General features: G+C 42.4%; 1 long non-coding RNA gene across 1 annotated transcript in view; it reads right to left on the bottom strand.

Moving 5' to 3' along the window:
• The window catches only part of LOC144369051 (uncharacterized), a 28,117-nt gene extending 22,626 nt beyond the window's left edge, over window positions 1–5,491 (bottom strand). The window contains exon 1 of the long non-coding RNA XR_013428483.1: window positions 5,256–5,491. This is a non-coding gene — a long non-coding RNA (uncharacterized LOC144369051). The remainder of the gene's footprint in view (window positions 1–5,255) is intronic.
• Between the last annotated feature and the right edge of the window lie 19,323 nt (window positions 5,492–24,814).

Below are 24,814 nucleotides of genomic sequence, written 5' to 3'. Positions count from 1 at the left end.
CCTGCACAGTTCCCAATGCTCTATCTCCAATTTCATGTCATATTGTATCAAACAGAAAGCACTTTTATTTACTATATATAAACTTCTTAGTACTGATGTGTTTTGCATTCTTGCAAGTTCTTTTTTTTTTTTTAAAGAATGTACATTTCTTTTTTTTTTTAATATTTATTCATTTATTTTTAGTTCTCGGCGGACACAACATCTTTGTTGGTATGTGGTGCTGAGGATCGAACCTGGGTCACACGCATGCCAGGCGAGCGCGCTACCGCTTGAGCCACATCCCCAGCCCCTTGCAAGTTCTTAATATTGCTGCAATTTACTATATTAAAATATATTGTCACATCATACTTTAATATATAGAAGAAATCTTAACATGCACTTTCTGTTTATGCATTTATAGTTCTGAATGAAATGGTTTGCATTTTCCTTTTATGCTATTTTTTCATATCTTAATATTAAAGTTAATGAACTTTTATAAAGATATAGAAAGATGATTCTGGGGCGGGAGGGGAGTGGATCCAAGATGGAGGGGAGTGGATCCAAGAGGGAGGCCGAATTCTGTGTTATTCTGTGACCTGGGTCTCAACTAGTGGGAATACTGCTTTTCTGAGAATGATAGAGGACCCCTCAGCAGCTGCTCCCTCACAGAAGTCATGGGCTGCCATGCCCACACAGGGCCCCAGGCCTCAGCTTTAGGAAAGGACTCCCAACTACTCATCCACACAGGTCTCGAAGGTGCCTTAAGGGACCACTGGCATCAGCACTGGTGCAGAATTTCCAGATGCTGCTCCCACACAGGGTTCTCAGTGGCTACCCATACTCAGAAACCCCGGCCACCACTCTCATGTGAACCTCCATCTACCATCATCTTGGCAGCCACTGCCAGAGTCCCCTACTCACAGTAGCTTGCCTGCACCTGGGTCATCTCAGGCTCTGAACACAGCTGAGAGCCGCAACACTACATGCTACAGAGCTCATCTCTGAACGCATGGCACAAGGCCATCGCCCAGCTCCCCACACCTGACCTGACACCCCATTGCTGAAAGCAGCTGCCTCCATCTTGGGTCACATCTATCATCATCTTTAGTTGGGGCAAAGACCAGTTTGGAGCACCAGATAGCCAGGTACCCATAGTTTTCTAATTCCTCCTAATCCCCAGCAGCTGCGAACTCGCCAGAATGACTGCTCAAATCAAAACAGCCCTCTGGGACAGGTGTGCAACCACCAGAGTGCAACACACAAGACCCCCAGAGAGCAAGGTTCCTGATTAGGAAGGAGAAAAGGAGAGAGTGAGGGAGACACACTTTACAGACTAATGCAGAGGCCAGGAACTGTGAGGTCTACAGGCAAGATGAGGAGATAAGATCAGGTGCCCACATCACAGGAGCAGACCCCAAAGGAGATCCTTGAGGTGCGGTCTCCCATCAGGACCAGGGGTGCCATACCACACTTCCAAGTGTCCTGCACCCAAGACCAACCCTCATACCCTGGTAAGCCCCACCATCCTGAGGGCGGAGATACCAACTAAGAACAGACAACCCCACCTATAGGAGAAGAAGAGAAGCGGAAAGACACTGATCTCCAACCAAAACAATTCATGTTTCTTCCTTCAAGATTTTTTTCTTTCTTCTCCCTCTTTATTCTCCCACCCTCCCATCGCCAATATATGTAACCAAGTGCTTTGCATAAATTAGGATATTTAGGACTGAGATGAATGAATAGTATATTATTGTATATTCTTTTTTTCTCTGTTTTCTTTTTTATCTCCAATTTTTACTATTTTAACATTTTTATTTTTCTTAATATATATGTGTGTTTGTTTTATGTACTCTACTGTCTTCCCTCTTACTTATCTACCCAAAATTACTACCTCTCTATTCTCCTGCTACTAACTTTCTTCTTTAGGTTTCTCTATCACACTTCCTAAGATATAATAACATTATGTCCTCATCTCGTACCTCCTCATCATACCTTCCTACACCTCATTCCCGGTTCTTTGTCCACCATCAGAAACTGTAGATCCTTTTACAAACCTACTGATTGTATTGTAGATAATAATTGAATTCACCATTTCTGCACATTGTGACCAAACTGTAAACATCTTAATAGCAACTATTTATTTTTAGATAAATAGATCCCAATATTTTTATATTGGGATCTATTAACATTGTCCTTCCCCTCAAAAGAGAGGTATTGGAATCCTACAGGGGCTCTATAAGTCTATAGGGTAAAATGATAATGCCTTGGATCCACAGAGCTAGAAAGGAAGACACACAAGCAACATGAAAAAACAAAGGAAGAAAGTGCCCCAAACAAATCAAGATATCACATTATTAGAATCCATGGCCAGCACAGCAGATAAAATGATTAAAGGATGACATAAGAGAGCAAATACAGGCAGCTAAAGATCATTTTGACAAAGAGATACATAAGCAAATACAGGAAGCAAAAGATTACTTCAATAGGGAGCTAGAGGTTCTAAAGAAAAACCATACAGAAATCCTTGAAATGAAAGAAACAATAAACCAAATTGAAAGCATCACTAATAGGTTAGACCACTTGGAATACAGGACCTTAGACAATGAAGACAAAATATATAATCTTGAAAAAAATATAGACCACACAGTGAAAATGATAAGAAACCATAAGCAATCAGAACATTCAAGAAATGTGGGATAGCATAAAAAGACTAAATTTTTTTTTGAGAGAGAGAGAGAATTTTTTAATATTTATTTTTCAGTTTTTTTCAGCGGACACAACATCTTTGTTTGTATGTGGTGCTGAGGATTGAACCCGAGCCGCACGTATGCCAGGCGAGCGCGCTACGGCTTGAGCCACATCCCCAGCCCCAAAAGACCAAATTTAAGTTATTGGGATAGAAGAAAGCACAGAGTTCCGAACCAAAGGAGTGAACAATCTCTTCAATGAAATAATATCAGAAAATTTTTCAAACATGAAGAACAAATGGAAAACCAAATTCAAGAGGCTTACAGTTTACCAAATGTACAAAATCATAACAGATCCACACCAAAGCACATTATAATGAAAATGCCTAGCCTACAGCATAAGGAGAGAATTTTAAAAGCCACAAGAGAAGATTACATATAGGTGAAAACAAATTAGATTCTGTGCAGATTTTCAACCCAGACCCTGAAATCTAGAAGATCCTGGAAAAATATATATCAAGCTTTGAAAGAAAATGGATGCCAACCAAGAATCTTGTATCCAGCAAAATTAAGCTTTAGATTTGATGATGAAATAAAAGCCTTTCATGATAAACAAAAGTTAAAATAATTTACAGCTAAAAAAAAAACCTACACTGTAGAACATCCTCAGCATAATATTCCATGAAGAGGAAATGAAAAATAACAATGAAAATCAACGGAGGGAGGTATTATACTAAAGAAAAAAACTAATCAAAGGAGAAACCAAGTCAAGTTAAATAACAAAAATGGATGGGAATACAAATTATGTCTCGATAATAACTCTGAATGTTAATGGCCTAAAGTCATCAATTAAAAGACATAAACTTACTGATTGGATCAAAAAAAACCCAACAATATGCTGCCTCCAAGAGACTCATCTCATAGAAAAAGACATCCACAGATTGAAGGTGAAAGGTTAGGGAAAATCATACTATTCACATGGACTGCAGAAGCAAGAAGGGGTTTCCATTCTTGTATCAGATAAAGTAAAATTTAAGATAAAGTTAATCAAAAGGAATAAAGAAGGACATTTCATACTGCTTAAGGGAACCATTCATCAAAAGACAGAACAATTATAAATATATAAGCCCCAAACAATGGAGCATCTATATTCATCAAACAAACTCTTCTCAAGTTCAAGTGTCAAATTGACCATAACACAATAATGCTGGGTGACTTTAACATGGCTCTTTCACCACTGGATAGATCTTCCAAACAAAATTGAACCAAGAAACTATAGAACTCAATAAAATCAACAACTTAGACTGAACTGACATAAATAGAATATTTTATTCTTCAACAAGTGAATACACTTTCTTCTCAGCAGCACATGAAACTTTCTCTAAAGTAGACCAAATATTATGCCACAAAGCAACTCTTAACAAATACAAAAAAGTAGATATATTACCCTGCATTCTATCAGATCACAATGGAATGAAATTAGAGATCAAGGATAAAATAAAAAAATAAAAACTACTACAATACCTGGAGACTAAATAATATTCTACTGAATGAACAATGGAGTTGCAAAAGACATCAAGGAGGTGATTAAAAAATTCTTAGAGGTAAATGAGAACAAAAGCTCTGGGACACTATGAAGCAGTACTAAGAGGAAAGTTCATTGCATGGAGTTTATTCATTAAAAGAATAAAAAGTCAACAAAAAATGACCTAACATTACATCTCAAAGCCCTAGAAAAAGAAGAACAAATCAACAATTAAAAGCAGTACAAGAGAGGAAATAATTAAAATCAGAGCTGAAATCAATGAAATTAAAACAATTGGGAAAATTGACAAAACAAAAAGTTGGCTCTTCAAAAAAATAAATAAAATTGATAAACCCTTAGCCATGCTAACAAGGAGTGATAAAACTTAAATGACTAGCATACATGATGAAAAGGAAATATCAAAATAGACACTACAGAAATACAGAAGATAACCAGAAATTATTTTGAAAACTTGTATTACAATAAAATAGAGAATACTGAATATATCAACAAATTTCTAGATTTATATGATTCACACAAATTGAATCAGGATGATATACACAATTTATATAGATTAATTTCAAGCAAGGAAATAAAAGAAGGCGTCAGAATCTTACCAACCAGGAAAAACTCAAGACCAGATGGATACACCGCTGAGTTCTACAAGACCTATAAAGAAGAACTAATGCTCATACTCTTCAAATTATTTCATTAAATAGTAAAAAAAAATGGAGCACTTCCAAACTCATTCTATGAGGCTAATATCACCTTGATTCCAAAACCAGGCAAAGACACATCAGAGAAATACAGCTTCAGACCAATATCACTAATGAACACAGATGCAAAAGTTCTCAATAAAATTCTGGCAAATCAAATTAAAAAAAATATCAAAAATATAGTGCACCACAATCAAATGGGGTTCATGCCAGGAAGGCAAGGTTAATTCAACATATGGAAATCAAAAAATGTAATTCATTGCCGCCCCCGACCTGCGTGGGCAGCTGAACTTAAGGTCGCTTGTGTGAATTTCCAGGGACACCAAATAAAACACAGACACACTTTACCTTTGAGCAAGCTTCAGGAGGACTCCTCCGCTCTCGGCCTCAGGCTCTCCAAAAGGGAGAGCAAGAGAAAGTCTGGAGAGAGCAAGCAAGCACATTCAGAAGTGGGCTTTTATTGGGGAAACTCTTGTTCTTTAGAAAGTTCTATCCAAAAAAGGCCAGAAGGGGCAGGGTTACAAGGGATAGATGAGTGTAATTCAACCTCAGGCTGACACCTACATCTGAAGACACGCCTTCTACTTCTAGAGCTGAGACAATGCCCACATCACCACAAAATGTAGTTAATTTGTCACAGCTTCTTGCTTCAGGACTGGAAGGCATGGGTCATTCAGAGTGGCTCCCCACAATTCATCACATCAATAGACTCTTTTTTATTTTATTTTTTATTTTTTATTTTTTTTAGTTGCAGATGGACACCACATCTTATTTTATTTATTAATTTTTATGTGGTGTGGGGATTAAACCCAGTGCTTCATGTGTGCAAGGCAAGCGCTCTACCACGACCCCAGCCCACATCAATAGACTTAAAGATAAGAATCATATGATCATCTCAATATATGCAGAAAAAGCATTCAACAAAATACAGCACCCACACATGTTCAAAACACTAGAAAAACTAGGGATAACAGGAACATATCTCAACATCATAAAAGCTATCTATGCTAAGCCCCAGGCCAAAATCATTATAAATGGAGAAAAATTGAAAGCATTCCCTCTAAAAACTGAAACAAGACTGAGATGCCCTCTTCCACCACTTCTATTCAACATAGTTCTTGAAATAGTGGCCAGAGCAATTAGACAAACTAAAGAAATTAAAGGGATATGGATAGGAAAAGAAGAACTCAAATTAGCACTATTTGCTGATGATTTGATTCTACACCTAGAAGACCCAAAAAATTTCACCCGAAAACTTCTAGAACTAGTAAATGAATTCAGCAAAGTAGCAGGATACAAAATCAACATCCATAAATCAAAGGCATGTCTGTATATTAGTGACAAATCCTCTAAAAGGGAAATGAGGAAAACTTTCCCTATCTGCAATAACCTTAAAAAAATAAAATAAAATACTTGAGAATCAACCTAACAAGAGATGTAAAAGACCTCTACGATGAAAAGTACAGAATTCTATAAGTCAGCCTCCTTATATCAGAAAAAAACATTTGGTATTTGTTTTTTGGGGGAGGGAATTGGCTAACTTAGCATTATCTTCTCCAATGTCATCCATTCACTTGCAAATGCTATGATTTTGTTCTATTTTATTGCTGAATAAAATTCCATTGTGTATATATGCCACATTTTTTTTATCCATTCATCCACTGAAGTGCACCTAGTTTGGCTCCACAGTTTAGCTATTGTGAATTGTGCTGCTATAAAAATTGATGAGGCTATGTCCCTTCAGTATGCTGTTTTTAAGTCTTTTGGGTATAGAACGAGGAGAGTGATAGCTGGGCCAAATGGCCGTTGCATTCCCAGCTTTCCAAGGAATCTCCATACTGCTTTCCATATTGGCTGCACCAATTTGCAGTCCCACTAGCAGTGTATGAGTGTATCTTTTCCCCCACATCCTCGCTAACACTTATTGTTGTTTGTTTTCATAATAGCTGCCATTCTGACTGGAGTGAGATGATATTTTAGAGTAGTTTTGATTTGCATTTCTCTAATTGCTAAAGACGATAAACATTTTTTCATATATTTGTTGATTGATTGTATATCTTCTTCTGAGAAGTGACTATTCAGATCCTTGGCCCATTTGTTGATTGTTTTTATTTGTGTATGTGTGTGTGTGTGTGTGTGTGTGTGTGTGTGTGTGTGTATGTATGTGCTTAGCTTTTTGATTTCTTTATATACCCTAGACATTAGTGCTCTATCTGATGTGTGAGGGGTAAAATTTTCCTCCCAGGATGTAGGCTGTCTGTTCACTTCACAGATTTTTTTTCATTTGCTGAGAAAAAACTTTTTAGTTTGAATCCATCCCATTTATTGATTCTTGGTTTTAATTCTTGCACTATAGGAGTCTTATTAAGGAAGCTGGGGCCTAATCCCACAGGATGAAGATTAGGGCCTACTTTTTCTTCTATTAGACGCAGAGTATCTGGTTTAATTCCTAGGCCCTTGATCCACTTCAAGTTGAGTTTTGCTCATGGTGAGAGAGAGGGGTTTAATTTAATTTTGTTGCATATGGATTTCCAGTTTTCCCAGCACCATTTGTTGAAGAGGCTAGCTTTTCTCCAATGCATGTTTTTGGCACCTTTTTCTAATATGAGATAATTGTAATTTTGTAATATGAGATAATTGTAATTCTGTGTCCTCTATTCTGTACCACTGGTACAGTTTAAGGTCTGGTTTAGTGATGCCACTTGCTTCACTCTTCCTGCTAAGGATTGCTTTCGCTATTCTGGGTCTCTTATTTTTCCAGATGAATTTCATGATTGCCTTTTCTATTTCTATGCGGAATGCCATTGGGATTTTGATTAGAATTGCATTAAATCTGTATAGCGCTTTTGGAAGTATGGTCATTTGGATAATATTAATTTTGCCCATCCAAAAGCAAGGTAGATCTTTCCATCTTCTAAGGTATTCTTTGATTTCTTTCTTTATGGATTTCATTGTATAGATCATGGGAGGAATAGATGAATTCTAGATAGGGCAGAGGGGTGGGAGGGAAAGGGAGGGGGCAGGGGATTAGCAAGGATGATGGAATGTGATAGATATCATTATCCAAAGTACATGTATGAAGACACAACATACTTTATATACAAAAGAGTTATGAAAATTTGAGCTGTATACGTGTAATAAAAACTGCAATGCATTCAACAGTCATTTATTTTTTTAAATCAATTTTTTAGAAAAGAAAAGTTCAAAATGCTAAAGAGATAATTTAAAGAAGAACTTAGAAAATAGAATGCTCTCCCTTGTTCTTGGATAGGCAAAATTAATATTGTCAAAATGACCATACTACCAAAAGTACTATACAGATTTAATGTAATTCCAATAAAATGAAATTATGGCATTCCTCATAGTAAAACAAAAAAGAGTCATAAAATTTATCTGGAAGAATAAGAGACCCAGAATAGCTAAAGCAATTCTTAGCATGCAAAGTGAAGCAGGTGGCATCACTATACCAGAGTAAACTATACTACAGAGCAATAGTAACAAAAACAGCATAGTATTGGCACCAAAAACAGACTGGGAGACCAATGGTACAAAAACATGCATTGGAGAAAAGATAGCCTCTTCAACAAATGGTGCTGGGAAAACTGGAAATCCATATACAACAAAATGAAGTTATGGGGCTGGGGATGTGGTTCAAGCGGTAGCGCGCTCGCTTGGCATGTGTGCGGCCCGGGTTCGATCCTCAGCACCACATACCAACAAAGATGTTGTGTCTGCTGAAAACTAAAAAATTAATAAAAAAAAATGAAGTTAAACCCCTATCTCTCACCATGCACAAAACTCAACTCAAAGTGAATCAAGGACCTAGGAATTAAATCAGAGACACTGTGTCTAATAGAAGAAAAAGTAGGCCCTAATCTTCATCATGTGGATTAGCCCCAACTTCCTTAATAAGACTCCTATAGCACAAGAATTAAAACCAAGAATTAATAAATTGGATGGATTCAAACTAAAAAGTTTCTTCTCAGCAAAAGAAACAATCTGTGAGGTGAACAGAGAGCCTACATCCTGGGAGGAAATTTTTACCCCTCACACATCAGATAGAGCACTAATCTCTAGGGTATATAAAGAATCAAAAAGCTAAACACCAAAAAAACAAATAGCCCAATCAATAAATGGGCCAAGATGTGAAAGACACTTCTCAGAAAAGGATATACATTCAAAAAAATAATGAAAAACTGTTCAACATCTCTAGCAATTAGAGAAATGCAAATAAAAACTGCTTTGATTCATCTCACTCCGGTCAGTTTGTTGTTTGTATTGAGAACACAAACAACAATAAATGTTGGCAAGGATGTAGAGGAAAAGGTATACTCATACATTGCTGGTGGGAATGCAAAATGGAGCAAACAATATGGAAAGTAGTATGGAGATTCCTTGGAAAGCTGGGAATGGATCCACCATTTAACCCAGCTATCCTCTCCTTAGTCTATACCCAAAGGACTTAAAACACCATACAACAGGGACACAGCCATATCGATGTTTATAGCAGTACAATTCACAATAGCTAAACTGTGGAACCAACCTAGATGCCCTTCAGTAGATGAATGGATAAAAAGAAAATGTGGTATATATACACAATGGGATTTTACTGAGCTATAAAGAGAATAAAATCAAGGCATTTGCAGGTAAATGGATGGAGTTAGAGAAGATAAGTGAAGTTAGCCAATCCCCAAAAAACAAAATGCTGAATGACTTCTCTGATATAAGGAGGCTGATACATAGTGGGTTTGATAGAGGGAGCATGGGAGGATTAGATAAATTCTAGATAGGGGAAGGGGTGAGAGGGGACATGAGGGAGCATGGGGGTCAAAAAGATGGTGGAATGAGATGGACATCATTACCCTAAGTACATGTATGAAGACATGAATAGTGTGAATACACTTTATGTACAACCAGAGATATGAACAATTGTTCTCTATATGTGTAATATGAATGTAATGTATTCTGCAGTCACATATAACAAATTAGAATAAAAAATAAATTTTAAAAAAAAAGGAAAGATAATTCTCACCGCATGATCTGGTCTAAAACAAAAAACCCACATGATGATTCAGTTCATGTTTTTAAAACCAACTTATTCAATACAAAATATTCTTATTCTTCTCTAATATACTGTTATAGTAAAAAAACTGTATCAAGGAATATGAAATATATTTTCACTCCCTTTGTGCTATTGCAGTTCTATACATTTTTTGTTAAATATATATATTTTAGAATTTTTAGTCGTCAATGGACCTTTATTTTATTTATTTATACGCTGTGCTAAGAATTGAACCCAGTGCCTCGCACATGGTAGGCAGGCGCTCTACAACCGAGCCACCACCCCAGCCCCTTGTTAGATATTTCTAATTTATTTGTTCATGAAATTTTCATGTAACTTTCAGAGTCAACTTGTTCTTAATAGCTTGCTATGATAATTATCATAATTATCATAACAATTATCAAAATTTTGTCTGAATGAGAGATAACTTCTTTCACCTGCCCCCTTCTTCTTCCTGTGTGTCCCTACAGGGCTGCTTAGGGTCTTTAGGAACAAGGAACTGAACCAAGACCCCTTCCTTAAGGGTACAGTTGGGAGTTTCTAGTCTCTAAAGAGGGTCCTGGAATGGTGGCTTTACTAACCTGTTGGTGTTAATAATTAACCATGTCATTACCTGCACACTCTTGGCTGGAAAGTACAATCTGTGGTCTAGACATTTAACTGCCAACACCAAGTGGGCACCATTGAGATGCAGAGTTGACCCACACACTAGGGCATGGATGAGTAGCCTGGTTTCTCTTGGCAGCCTGTCAGGGGATTGCGGACTCTGTCACCAGTCTCTGTCCCGCAGGTTCTGCTGTAATGATTCTGACTGTTGATATGTATAAGGCAGTGTTCCTCTGGTGAGCAAGTTCCTGGAGGGTAAGAGCCACCCTGTTATCCACATTTGGAATATTCTACAGTTAATCTCTGGAACTAGTAAGATGACTAATACATGCTCAATGCCTAGCTGCTATGGTAATGTCCTTCAAGAGGAGGCTCTATGCTAGTGTCTTACCAGCCTCGGCCTTAATCTCAGACACTCAGTTCTGGAAATAAAGGAATTCTCTTAGACAACACCAATGTGTCACTGTGCCTAAACCTGCCCACGTAACAGTAACTTTATACAATGAGCAATATGTACCAATGATGTCAATGACCTAATGTAACTTATGGATATAAATAAAGCTGGCAGCTTAGATGAGAAGCCCCTTTTACTTTGCCCCTACATGATGCTCGCTTTTCTGTCTGTCTCTCTTTTTGTTTTTCTTTACATTCTGCTGATGGTGGTAATGATCTCCCAAGGAGAGAAGCAGAAAGGGGAGAAGGAGACTTAGTCAAAACTTTGTCACCAAGAACATGATATCAATGTTAAAATAGAACTCAGGACCTTGGTGGTGCAGAATACTAGGAGCTTCGAGGTCACACTGTACCTCAGCACATGGAGAGATGAGCAGCCTGGGGCTTCAGCAACTCTTCAACCTGTCAGAGAAGCAAGGCCACAGAGCAACTGCCACCTCCAAACTTGGACAGACAGATGGGATTGTACAAACACACAAGTCACAGGGCAGAATCCCTGAGCAGACACGTCTGTGAGGATCAGTTCAAGGTGAGAAAAACAAACTGTACCTGGCAACTTGCTGGTGGTTCAGCGTGACCCAGTGTGAGAGTCAAACCCAGGAGAACTGAGTCCAGGGGCCCAGTCTGTGGGTTTCACTCTAGGAGTCCCAGCAGATCCTGACAGAATATGTCCCATTTTGCTTCTAGCAGGAAACGGGAAAGTTAACCATTCTAACTTGTTCAGAGCATTCTGTTCCTGTTAACAAGGCCTGTCCTCGGGCGACAGGCGATTTCACCATGACCTTACTCTCCAGGATTTCTTCACTCTCCTGTCTGAGGGAAGAAAACACTCATCCCAGGTCTTTCAATAAGAAAGGGAGGTGCTCTCCTCAAGCTCCATCTCTCCATCTTCTGTACCGACAGGGAAGGGGCTCCTGAGAGGCAGCCAGTAAGCATCACGGTCCACAGGCGCAGACTCAGGGTGGACTGAGAACTAATCATGTGGACAAAGAATGCACCATCTCCACACCCCTCCACTGCATTATCCAAGGCCAGTTTATGGGGTTTCCTTTTAACTAGGACATCATGTCCATTTTCAAGAAATATATTAAACAATCTTACACCGCCCCTCCCCCCCCACACACATAGTTTGAAGACACAAAACATGTATAAGAACTGGAGTCAGATAGGGAAAGACCTTTGGAATTATAAGACCAAGAATTTTAGAAAACTAGGATTAGCCTGCAAGTGATGTAATAGGGAAACTGTCACATAGGGGAACATGGTTTGTGTATTCTTTTACTTAAGTGAAATGGATGACAGCAATAATATGAAGGGCAGGAAGAAGAATTTAGAACTAATTTTATTACACATTCCTTATTATCCCTGAAGCAGTATAATTTTATTGAAAATGGACTTAGAAGTAGATGCAAATTTAGGGAAACCACTAAAAGAAGTAAATAAAAATATGTTATATGCTAATAAGGGAAAGAAAAGACAATCATATAAAAAGTTTAATTAATATTACAAAAGGAAGAAATATGACAGAAAATAAATGAGCAAAAGCTAAGAGCACAAATTGAAAACAATGACAAATATCATAAAAATGCATTCCACTACATCGATAATCACTTTAGGTGTCAAATATCTAAATATATAAATTAAAAAACAGACTGTCAAAATGATTCAAGGAACAAGGCCCAACCGTGTGTTGTCTATTAGAAACCCAACCTAAATGTAAGAAGATATAGACTAAAAGTAAATGGATAGAGAAAGACAGACCTTGCTAGCTAAAAAACAAAGTTGTAAGGATTACATTAATTCCAAACAGAGCACACCTCAGAGAAAGAAAAATGGCCAGGGATAATGAATCATTACATAATTACACAGGAGTCAACTCTCACAGAAAAAATAATTCTCGATGTATGTGTATGCATGTATGTGTATGCACCTAATAGCAGAGAGTCAGAACAAGGCAAAAAACATAGGAAATGCAAGGTCAAGTAAATGAATCTACTATTAGAGCTGTAGACTCCAACAGTCCTCTATGAGAGATGGAGAGATTTAGCAGGTACGTAGGAAAATGAGTAGACATAATTGAACTCAATATCACAATCCACCAATTGCATATGATTGGCATCTGTATACTGCTTCATGCAATAATCAGAGATTATAAGTTCTTCTTAAATGCACATGGGACATCCACCAACATATACCATATCCTGGGTCATAAAGCACATCTGAATAACTGATTGCATATATGACAAATAAGGAAACATCTAAAGTCATTAATATTCCACAGTAGAAAAACTGGGGGGAAAAAACAACTTATATCTAAAGTAAGCCAGATATAATGAAAATAATTTAAAGAATTAGACATCAGTGAAATTTAAAACAGGTAATCAATAGAAAATATCAACAAGACAAAAAACTGATTAAAATATCAATAAATATTTAAAATATCAATAAAATTGATTAGCCTATAGCCAGGATCACTAAAGAGAGAGAGAGACCAGACACTAACTGCTAATATCAGATGAAGGAGAGGACATCACTACAGATCCTAGGGACACTGATGGGACTGGAGCAGGGACAGGGATATTGCTGATGATGCTGATTGGCCAGAGAAGGATCTGGGGAAATCATAGGTCTGGGAGTGACATGCCCAGAGCTCAGCCTGGGGCGATTCCTGTGCTTCCCTTCAGACAGAGAAGCATGAGTTTGAGTGGCTGCGTGATCACAGGACAAGCCACTCCACAGGTGCTGGCAGTCACCCCTCTGATGAAGTGACATGGGTGTCTCTTCTCAGCTTCCAGGTTCAAGTGGCTGCAGGGACTCTGTTAACTGTGGGCCAGACTGCCCCATGTGCGCTCCTGAATGCTGCTTTACTTTGTGGTTTCCAATGACCACAACCTTCCATCTCTGAGCTTCCTGCAGTCCTCGTCATCATCATCATCATCATCATGGCCTGGCCTCCAGCTTCTAGTTCCCTTTGGCCACCACACTTCTCTCTCTCCCTCCCTTTGTATTTGGCTTTGGAAGAGCTGCCCATGCCCAGGACTCCCCTTCTTGGTACCCTCTTCCTCCTCAGTCAGTTAAGACCTGACTTCGGTCCTCATCACTCACCGAAGCTGCAAAACCAGCATCAGCAAATCAGCATGGCCAGCCATTGCCAGCGGCATCCTGACTCTATCTCGGGTCTCTTCCGGGGGTGGACACTGCTGCCCACTTCCTTCTGAGAACGCTGCCCCTCCTGCGTGTCTCCTCTCTCAATTCTCCTCCGACTACCTCCTTTCTCTTCCTCTCTTTTACTGTGTGCGTTGTGTTCTTACTGCCCCTTAAATATTAGAGACCAGGAATCCCTCTTCAGTCCCTCTCAGTTTTCTTTGTCCCTATAGCTGACATGTGTGACTTATGTCACTATGACCGCCAGGGGTGGTCCTGAGCTGGGTCTACCTGTACAGGAACCCACCAGGGATCCCGGAATTAACCTCAGCTCTGCCATTCTCCAAGGAAACCGACCTGGGCAAAGGCCCCCGATACGACTTATTGTCATTTACAGAAGCTCCCTCCTCAGAGGATCATTATTATCATAATGTCATCATGATCATAACCCCTCCCGGGCTGACCATACCGGAGAGGAGGTGAACAGAATACGCCTGACCTGCGGGCACCGCGGCTGAGCCCCACCTGCTCCGGCGCGCTGAGAGCCTTCCTGGTCTGCGCAGTAGGACACAACCACGACAGGGGACAGTCCATACAGAAGCACTGGGTGGCTCGTCTACACGCGAAGGGGAGTTGTATAGACATGATGAGATGAGAAAACGCAATCGCCAAAAAATACTGGCCAGGCAGTTAGGGAGTCTCCCCAGGTGACTCCCTAGCGGGGACCCGCTGATGCTGGCCCTGGAGAGTATCCCGCCGAAGCCGGGGAAAGATCAAAAGTCAAAATTGGAAGCAGATGCATTAAATTCATGTTCGTTCACACCACCACAATGTTTAACCCGTCATTCGAAAGCATTGTCTGTGGGGCAGAATCCATCTCTGTTGAGAATGACTGGGCTGAGCCGCACCTCCCTTGAGGTTTGAGGCTGGCCGGGAAGGAGCAGTGGTGGACCGCTGGCCTAGCCCTGAGAGACCTGCCCGGAGCAGCCCCTCCCAGCCCCGGTAAAGAGAGGCAATACGGAGAGCCCCCATCTGCTCGCCCAGGGCGCTCCAGGTCAGCCTCCAGGGACAGACTCCCAGGCTGTGCAACACTCACTTGCAGGCTAGGTGTGATGGCGCCAGTACAGCGGGAGGGACACTGAGCCAGGCTCATGCTGGGGCGGGTCGAGGAAGGGAAACCTGTGGTGCCATCTGAGGGTAGCAGCTTGTTCGTATGGAGCTCAGACTATCCAAGAGGAAGGACTCCTGGTGCCCACCTTCCTGCCCACACATGCCCGCGGTCAGGGGAGCATGTGTGGACAGGAAACCAAGAGTTGCAGCATCCAGGCTAGACCTGGCCCGCAGGAAACATTCATCCAGCATCAGGAAGCCAAGGATCTATTCTAGGCTGTTTGCAACGCCTGGCTTTGGGCAAGTCACTTCCCTATTCTGAACGTAGGGGTTTTTTCCCTTTCTTTTGCAAATGAAGAAACTGAACCTTGCCATCTCTGAGGCTCCACCTATTCATTTCCTGAGACCTCAAGCGCATAGTGAGCAGCACTAGTCATTGGGACTGGAAACGCTGCATGTATCCACTTCAGCCACTAGAGGGGGACGTGCGATCGTTACATGGCTGCGATTGTAATTTATTTCTCTTGATTTAAATGTGGCAGCTAGAGGGCACTCCTACCCTGCACTTGCATCTGACCATGCCGTGCAAAGGAATCCTAGATTTCCCCTTTCTCCTGTCAAAGTCAGAGAAAGTCAATTAATCAAAAACTAAGGAGTAACGAATGCTGACTGCCTACCTCCTATAGAAAGTACTTCAGAACGAATGCTGTAAGTAGAACTAAAATCTCTTGAAACTTTGCATTAGCTAATTATGACTGCAACATTTTCTGATAGGGTTACTTATATGATATTTATTCAAAAATGATTAGAAGCTGACAGAATCTTTTCATCTCAGCATTACTTACTGTTTCAGTCAGCATTTTTTTTTTTTTTTTGCAGCTGTGACTAAAGGATTCAACCAGATCTACTTTAGAGGAGGAAAAGTTTGAGTGCTCATATTTTCAGAAGTCCTAGGCCATAGAAGATTGGCTCCATTTCTTGGGGCTCAAGGTGAGGCTGAACATCATGGCAGAGTGTGTGGCAGAGGGAAGCAGCTCACATCATGGTGATCAAGAAGCAGAGAAGGATTTCCACTTGCCAGACACACACACACACACACACACACACACAACCCTAATTCCCCCCTCCTCCAGCCACACCCACCACTTCAGTTACCACTCAGTTGATCCCTATCAGGGGATGAATTCACTGATGGGGTTAAGACTCTCACAACCCAATCTTTTCTCCTCTGAACTTTCTTGAATTGTGTCACACATGAGCCTTCACACTTACATAAAGGAAAAATTAGTAACCAAGGATCCAAAAGCAGGGCATCCTACTTTGGGTTGGCTCTGGTTTTGGCAACATTACTGGTTTGAAGCCACAGTCTTTCTCTTCTATCAATCAGTCAGTTCTGCCTCTGACACAGAGTCCAGGACAGATCTTCACAAGTCTGATCGTCTCTGTCCTGTTGGCTCTCTTCTCCAAGCTGAGTAGCCACAATTCCTTCAGTGGCTATTTATAGGCTACATCTTGCGTGAAGCCCTGAATTTCATCAATGAGCACAGCTGAGGATCTGCTGAAGGAACAAACGTGTGGACCAGGCATTTGGAAACCCAGTGTGGTGAGGACACAGTAACCCAGAAATACATTTCAGTGAACTTGAAAGCTGAAGACTGCCCAGAGAAATAGCCCCTAAGCTGAGAATCATGAGAAGCAAGGTAGGAAAGCAGTACAGGTGGTACCGCACAGGGGGACACTCGGGGGACCAGAGAGGGATGGGAGAGAGCTGGCCTTGAGTGAACGCTTTCCATGGTCTGACCCTCTGTGAACTCTGCCTTGTCAGGTCCCTCCATCCTGTGAGCTGCTTAGGACAGAGACTGTGTTACTAAAGTTTCTATTTCCTCCCTTCAACCGCCCTAAACACCTCCCCAGTACATGGAGCACAGTTAACCATAATAGATTTTTGCTGATGAGTGAACCCCTGAGCAGGATAACACTTGTGCAATGTGATGAGCACTGGGTAAAGAAGCTCAGCCCACAGTTGAAGTTCGTTTCTAACCAAGAGCCAAGACTGGTGACCTCTTCCATCCTCGAGGTGCTTATACATACAGATGTTGTTTTTATGCATTGTGACATCATTGAAGCCCTTGGCTCATGATGCAATTTTTCGTTTTTCTCTTCTTCCATTCCAAGTAATGAATGCCTTTGCCCCGAGGAAAGGAACACGAGCCGTACATCCTCAAGCCTCCCAGACCCCCAGCTCCTCTCTCGCTGGCATTAGCCACAGTTTGTGGTTTCAGGAGCAGCTTCTTTGGTTGAGTGTGTTGTTCATGGTGTGAAGAGGTGGACGACTGGCCATGAGGACTCTGCCTTCGTGAGCGGGATGAAGTGCCCTCACCCAAGGGCCTGACAGGTAGAGCTTCGCCCTCTGCTTCCCACCTTCTGTCATAGGAGGACACAGAACTCTGGAGTCTGCAGAGTTCAAGGCTGTCTTGGAAACGCAGATGGGACTGTCCCCAGACACCAAGCCTGCCGATCTTGGACTTCCCAGGCTCCAAGACCATAAGAAAGGAATCCTTCTTCTTTACAAAGTCATTAGCATGTGGCTGTCCGCCATAGCAGCACACATGTACTGAGACAGCATCCTCTGGAGAACTGGGAGCCCTCCCCAGCGCAGGCTGCGCTTCCTCCTACACGGCAGCAGGGGGCAGGCGTGCCCCACCAGAGTTCCAACTTCCTGAAGGGACTGCCCAGCTGTGGGTTCTGAGCGCACAGGGTGCCCCCAGCCCTGAGTTCAGCAGAGACAGAGGGCTCAGAAGGGAAGAGACAAGTAGGAGAGAGAGGAGGGTGGTCAGCACTCACCCTGGTTCCTTTCTCAGGGCTGTAAGAGAGACAGAAAGGGCCTGAGACTTATGGGCCTGAGTGTTCTGCTCCTGAGCTCAGCATGGTCAAGGCCACTCCCCACAGGACCACTCTGTTCAGCTGCCCAGGAGAAGGGGTAGGGGGTGGGCATGGAAACAATACAGAAAGTGTCTGTAGAGTTATTTCTTATTTGATCACAGGGCTAAGTTCTGCCATGATCATCCAGTACGGATCCTCCCAGAACTTACCACCCAGGGAACTAGGCTAATTGGAAGTATCCGACATTGGATATAAAAAAATTTAAATGTACCAGCATAAATAAGGAGAATCAGGTCCGTATTTTAACTACCACAAGCTTGTGTGAGCCAACAGTTGGCTGGTGGTGAGCAGAATTCCTAAACTCATGCCCCTGACGTCCCTGGTCACTGCAGTTCTGAGTGGCACACTATGGACCACGGGTCTCCACATAGAGTGTTTTTCTTGCTATGGAGAGGCCAGCGAGAGTCGCTGCAAGTGCTTAACCAAGAGAAGCCTGAGCTGAGACAGCCAGCTGGGGGCCGTTGGAGAAGGTGCACAGACATACCTAACATGGTGGTGGAGAACAGTTCAGAGGAGAACTGACTGGTCCTGTGGTTTGAATGTGTCCCCAGATCCACCTGTGGGAAACTTAATCCCTACTGCAGCCACATTGGGAGGCAGGGCCTCTGTGGCATCCAGGTCATGTGTCTTTGTGAATGAAAACATGCCCTGTGCAAAAGGCTTGTGGGAGTGAGTTCACTGCCCACTGTTCTGTGAAGATACAGCATCAGGACGCCACCTTGGAAGCAAATAGGGGGCCCTTACCTGACTCGGAACCTGTGGCCCCTTGACCTTGAACTCCCAGCCTTCAGAACTGTGAGAACATAAATTTCTCCTTTATAAATCACCCAGCCTGTGGTATTCTGTTATAGCAGCACAAAGCAGACTAAGACACTGGGGAAACAATTTTGTTCAAGACAATGACAAAATCCTTTATAAATAGGGCTGCCCATTCACTGAGCAAAGGTCCCCATTGACATAGGACATTGAGTAGCATGGACATAAACTCTGAGGAATGACCACAGGTCACCACTGCAGTAAGCCCCAACTTACACACTAGGTGAAAGGAAGATGCCTTTGCCATGAATTTCTGGTATTTTTTATTTCCTTTATTCAACCAAGAGCCTGATTCTGTTTTAATACCTGGAGGGAGTATACATTAGCAGGGGGGAAAATGACGTTTGTTGCCAAAATGATCACCTGAAAAGAAAGGAGAGCTTGCAGGATCTCCAGAAAAGGTGAAGAAGAAGATTACTCACCAAGTGTTTTAAGGGAGGAAGCTGGTGGGGGACGGAGACACCTTCTTTACCAGAAAGCGGCAAGACTGCAGAATTCCCCTCCCCAGCGCTGACAAAATTAGAGAGCCAACATTTAAAACCAATAAAAACTTGACTCACAGCAATCAAAAAGGGAAAGGGACATAAATACACAAAAACGTCAAGAAACTGGGGACTCCAAGTGGAACAAACAGAGGGGCAGCGGTGCTGGGCGACCACCGGCTGGCAGAACCCCCTCCACGCCCACCCCAAGTCTGGAGGATTTTCCCTAGGGCACCGGACGTGGGCAGAGCAAATGGGCCCTGCAGGCCTCCCTGGGGTCCTCTCCTGGCTGATGCCTGGTGGAAAGGGACACTAGGGATGAGTGGGAACAGATCGGAGAGGCTTTGGGGTGGACCTTCTCTGCCAGAGTCAGAGCCACACCTGGATTTAGGACGGTGCGCCAAAGCCCGGGGGCCTCGGCTCACACCTGGCAGCCTGGAACCTGCACTCGGACCCCCGCCCTGCTCCTTCCCCTGGGACTCCCCGGACCCCTGGGCTACCAGAACAGGGCAGTGCAAGTGGAGTGGGCAGGGGAACCCGGGGTCTCACTAAGAGCCGGAAAGGACAGGAGCCTCAGGACTGGGGGCCTATGAGAGTGTGGGAAGCAGGTGATCCTCGATGGGCATCCTCATAACCTGATTGGGGTGGGGGGGCGGGGGCGTGTGAAAGGCGAGGAGCTGCAGTCGGAGGCGGAGCCCGTGTGGTGGTCACTCCTGAGATCTGAGCTGGGCCTGCTTTCTCGGCGCCCCGCAGCCACCACGGAGTGGTCTTCCTTGGTCTTAGGTTTGGGCACAAAGCGGTCTCCTCCATTGTAGATGTTCTGGGGAATTGTCTGTCCAGCAGGAGGACTCACAGGCCCCGGGTGGGCGCCAGGCAGCCCAAGGCCAGGCCAGCTCAGCCATCAGCTGCCTGTTTCTCTGGGATCACAAAATGCCTGGTCTTCATCAGGTGGCTCAACAGATGCACTGGTGTGTGGGGGCAGGGAATCAAGAAGTCCAAATGTAAACAGAAAAGTCTATTTACTTTTAGCTTTTGGGACTACTAGCAAAAAGCTAAAAGTAAATTGATCAGTGGAGCAGAGGGAAGGGAAGAGGGGGGAGGGGAGGGGAGGGGAAGGGGGAAGAGGAGAGAGGAGGGGGAGGAGGGAGGGGGAGCGGAGTGGGGAGGGGGACAGGAGGGGGGAGGGGGACAGGAGGGGGGAGGGGGACAGGAGGGGGGAGCGGGGAGAAGATGGGGGAGAGGAGAGAAGCAGGGACTGAGTTATAGCAAACTACCTTCTGAGCTTTTATAGTTACGTCAAAATGAACCTTAATGTTACGTGTAATTAAAAAGAACCAATAAAAAGGGGAAATAGTTTAATTTCATCTTCTTTTTTTTTTTTTTTTTTGGTACCGCGGATTAAACTCAGGGACACCCAACCACTAAGCCACATCCCCAGCCCTTTTTATACTTTATTTTGAGACAGGGTCTGGCTGAGTAGTTTAGGCCTAAGTTTCTGAGGCTGGCTTTGAACTTGCTGTTCTCCTGCCTCAGCCTCCTGAGGGGCTGGGAATACAGGCGACTGCCACCACACCCAGCTCATATTTCAATCTTTTATATTTACTGTACTCTATGTAAATACAATATTCTATGTATTGAAAAAAAATCCAAGACATCACCCATTTAATGACACAACATCCAGAAGCAATTTTAAAAGACGAATACATTCAATTGCATTAATGAAAAACAAAATAAAAAATTTTCATGGCAAACAAACAAAAATGACTACAATCAATCAAAAAATGAGAAAGTGGGAAAGTGTATTTGCAACCTATATTACAGAAAAGGACTACTGTCCCTAATATACAAATACTCTTAGAAATTTAGGAGGAAACAGGCCAAGTAGCCATTGAGTAAATTTAAAAGATATATGCACAGAAAGTTCATAGGAAAATAATTGAAAAAAAACTTTGAATTGAGAAAAATTTTTCAATAGGGCTCAAAATGAGACAAGTAAAAATAAAAACTACACCATGATGGTATCACTTTCCTCCAAGTTCACTGGTGTATTCTGTTGGTGAATCTGTTTGAAAACAGCACTGCTTACACAATTCTGGAAGTGATATAGAAGCTTCTGCAGAGGAAGTTTGGCGACAACTAAAATGTTGCATATGCACTTTTTATTCTCCCTCTACTCTCTCTCTCTCCCTCCCTCCCTATAATGAGCACATAGATTTCATATGGTTGGTTTATTTTAATCAATACTTCATTTTGTCTGTAATTCCAGCAAATCAGGAGGCTGAGGCTGAGGCAAGTGTGAGATCGGCCTCAGCCACTTAGCAAGGCCCTAAGCAACTTAGCAAGATCCTGTCATAAAATAAAAACCAAAAGTTCCGGAGATGTAGCTCAGTGGTTAAGCACCCCTGGGTTCAATCTCTGGTACACAGAAAAACATTTTACATAGGTCTTTTCTGATGTTCCTTCTGTCTGCTGTGGTAAGAAGACCCTATGTCCTTTCAACTCGAGTCCATACTCTGATAACTTCTAGCTTTCTGGCATGAAAGTTGTCTGGGCATTGTCCTGTGTACTTCCTGCCCCAGACCTGGAACCATCCCTTTAAGGAATCTCGGCTCCTCTCCTGGAGATGATTGCTCAGGGTGCCTGGGTTCCGGCACAGGCATGGCTGTTGGGTTGTATTGCTTCTGTTTTCAGCAGAAAGAGGAAAACACTCAGGTTCATTGAACAGCAATAAAAGCAACCAGTTCACCAACTGCTTAATATGAAAGTCAGCAGTGTAAAGGAAAAAATAAGCATTTATCCTGATTTTTCTGTATGAAGCATCTGAACAAATCTTCCCAAGTGTTGAGGACACTGCTACAACAAGAATGAACAAAGTAGGAAAATCACGGTTTTCAAGACCAGACAAGAGCATTCTCCAGCAGCAAAGTTGAAGCATTTAATTATCATCCATCACCACCTGAATGTCTTTGCTGATCTTAGCGTCACTATAGTTGGGGCATCAGCCGTTAGGCACCTCTGTAATAACAAGACACAAAGCAATACAACCCTGCCTTTGACATATCCTTGCCCTGAACATTCAACATGCAGATACGAAGCCTGAACAACTAACTGCCCTAACAAGCAACGTAGAAAATGGAGAAAGAAGATAAATGCCACTACAAAGAATCAAACAGGTAGCTATAGACAACCAGAGTGGCTAGGCAACTAACGTTTCTGCAAAAGGTCATCAGCGTCAGCGTGGGGCTCAGGGGAAGAAGGGGCACCCTAGAGACTCAACAGTCTTGCCAGCCAAGCACAAGGTGTTAACCCCACAAACCAGCTAGAAACGATAACTCCAACACAGCCAGGGACATTCAGTTAGGATCCAGGTGATAAGTGATACCAAGGAATTCATGTTAATTTGTTAAGTAAAATAATCAGGGTCACATTATGACTTTTGTGGTCACAGGGAATTTTTGTCTTTTTGAACTCCTTCCTACATAAAAATGTCCTTCCTCCATAAAAATGGTGTTCAAAGTATATTTTATGATCTCATTGGCACAAATATTAATATAACACCAGTGTAGATTCAATGTCATATTTTTGGTATTATTTATTTTTCTGACTTTGAAAGAAATAAAAACATTTCTTTTCTGGGCTCCTGTCGGTCCTGTGGGTCAAGGCAGTGTGCTCCAGGGGCGAATCATCCCTGATGATAATGCCACAAACAACTGAAGGAATGCCTTCAGAACCAGCTTAGGTGCTAAGGTAAATGAATAAGAACTTAGTTCACAGAGACAGGAGCTCAAAGATAAGCACATAAAACAGAATATGCAAATATGCCATTCTAAGGGGGGAACTTGAGAGCCCACGTAATCAATGTAGAAATTAGAAACAGCAAGGAAGAGAATGGCCATCACTAAAAAAAATGCTGGCAGCATTAACACATGGGTGACGATCACATTGAACTCAGAAAACAAGGACTAAGGCTAAGGAATCAGTCTAAATAGCCTCAGTGCTATTGCTGATCCACAATGAAGTGGCGCTCCCACAGGTCAGAGCTGTGCTCTTCTGCATGAGCCATGCATGGCCTATGTCTCCCTAAAAGAGCAAAGGGCAGCCCCGGGAGGAATGCTGTTTCCCAGTTACTGTCAGACCACTAGATGGTAGTGTACAGCCCTGGAGAGTCCTCATCTCCAATTGGTATAAGCCAATGGTGATCACTGTATATCTAGGTCCACGAAGGAAACAGACCTCAGGGGAATCTCAAGACAGGAGGCACTGCTATTTGGGAATTATGTGTATAGAGTGGGAGCTGGCAATGCAGCACCTGGTGCCTAACTAGTACGGTAGCATTTCCATAGGGCGGACAACCAGGTAGTGCTTGGCCCAGGCACATGCCTTCCCATACAAAATCCCCATCCAAGCCTCTTTCCTAATTTCTATCCCTTACCCAGCCTCTGTAGAAAGAGGTAAAAAGGCAGAATTCTCATCCAACAGATAAAATTACCATCTCTATGAGAGCATAACTGTACATGTGTGATAAAGAGACTTGGGAGCAAGTTCTCTGGTTCCTGCTAGAGTGGGGTGAAAGGTGCCAAGCATACCTTACTTCTCTGATCAACGATAAAATTGAACAAGATGCTAAAGCAACTCTTATTCAGGCACCGGGCAGCAGACAATAGAGGAATGTGATCCTAGAAAGAAAGAAAAAAAAAACACTCAATGTAAGTCTTCCATCCACCCCATGTTCCTGCTTAGGGTCGTTTTCCAAAATGCAGCTCTAGGAGTTCAGCCCAGGGCATAGTGCTCTGTTTGAAAGGAGGAAGCAGATATGACAGATGGAACTGACCGAGAAATATCCCCAGAAAACTGCATTTTAATTCACTTTGAATCTTGGCCAAATTCTAAAATCCTGGCAGAGAATAGCTACCGGGGATGGGGACAGCATTGTGAGCTGGCCAGAGATCCCAGAGATCACATATATTGGGAGGGTTTGATATTCTGACCATTTAGAAGGAAGAGATCTTGCTAATCATCCTGGGCATTTAATTTAGATTCCCCCCAAAAAGGCCATGATTTTAAGAGTAAGGTTTTCTCTAACTAGAGACTAAGAAAAATTCCAGACCTGCCCTGAAGTCTACAATGAGATCCAGTCTACACACCAGTAAATTAATAAAGCCCACAATGAGATCCAGTCTACACACCAGTAAATTAATAAAGCCCACTACTCTCTAAAAGAAGACAATGAAATCTGGACTCCCCTGACGAGTGCTCTGGCTTGAGTAGGTGTCCACTCCAAAGGCCCACGA

This window comes from Ictidomys tridecemlineatus, chromosome 12, assembly GCF_052094955.1.
Source record: "Ictidomys tridecemlineatus isolate mIctTri1 chromosome 12, mIctTri1.hap1, whole genome shotgun sequence".
NCBI lineage: Eukaryota > Metazoa > Chordata > Mammalia > Rodentia > Sciuridae > Ictidomys > Ictidomys tridecemlineatus.
The sequence above is the reverse complement of the archived record's forward strand: the minus strand, read 5'-3'. Positions and strand labels throughout refer to the sequence as shown.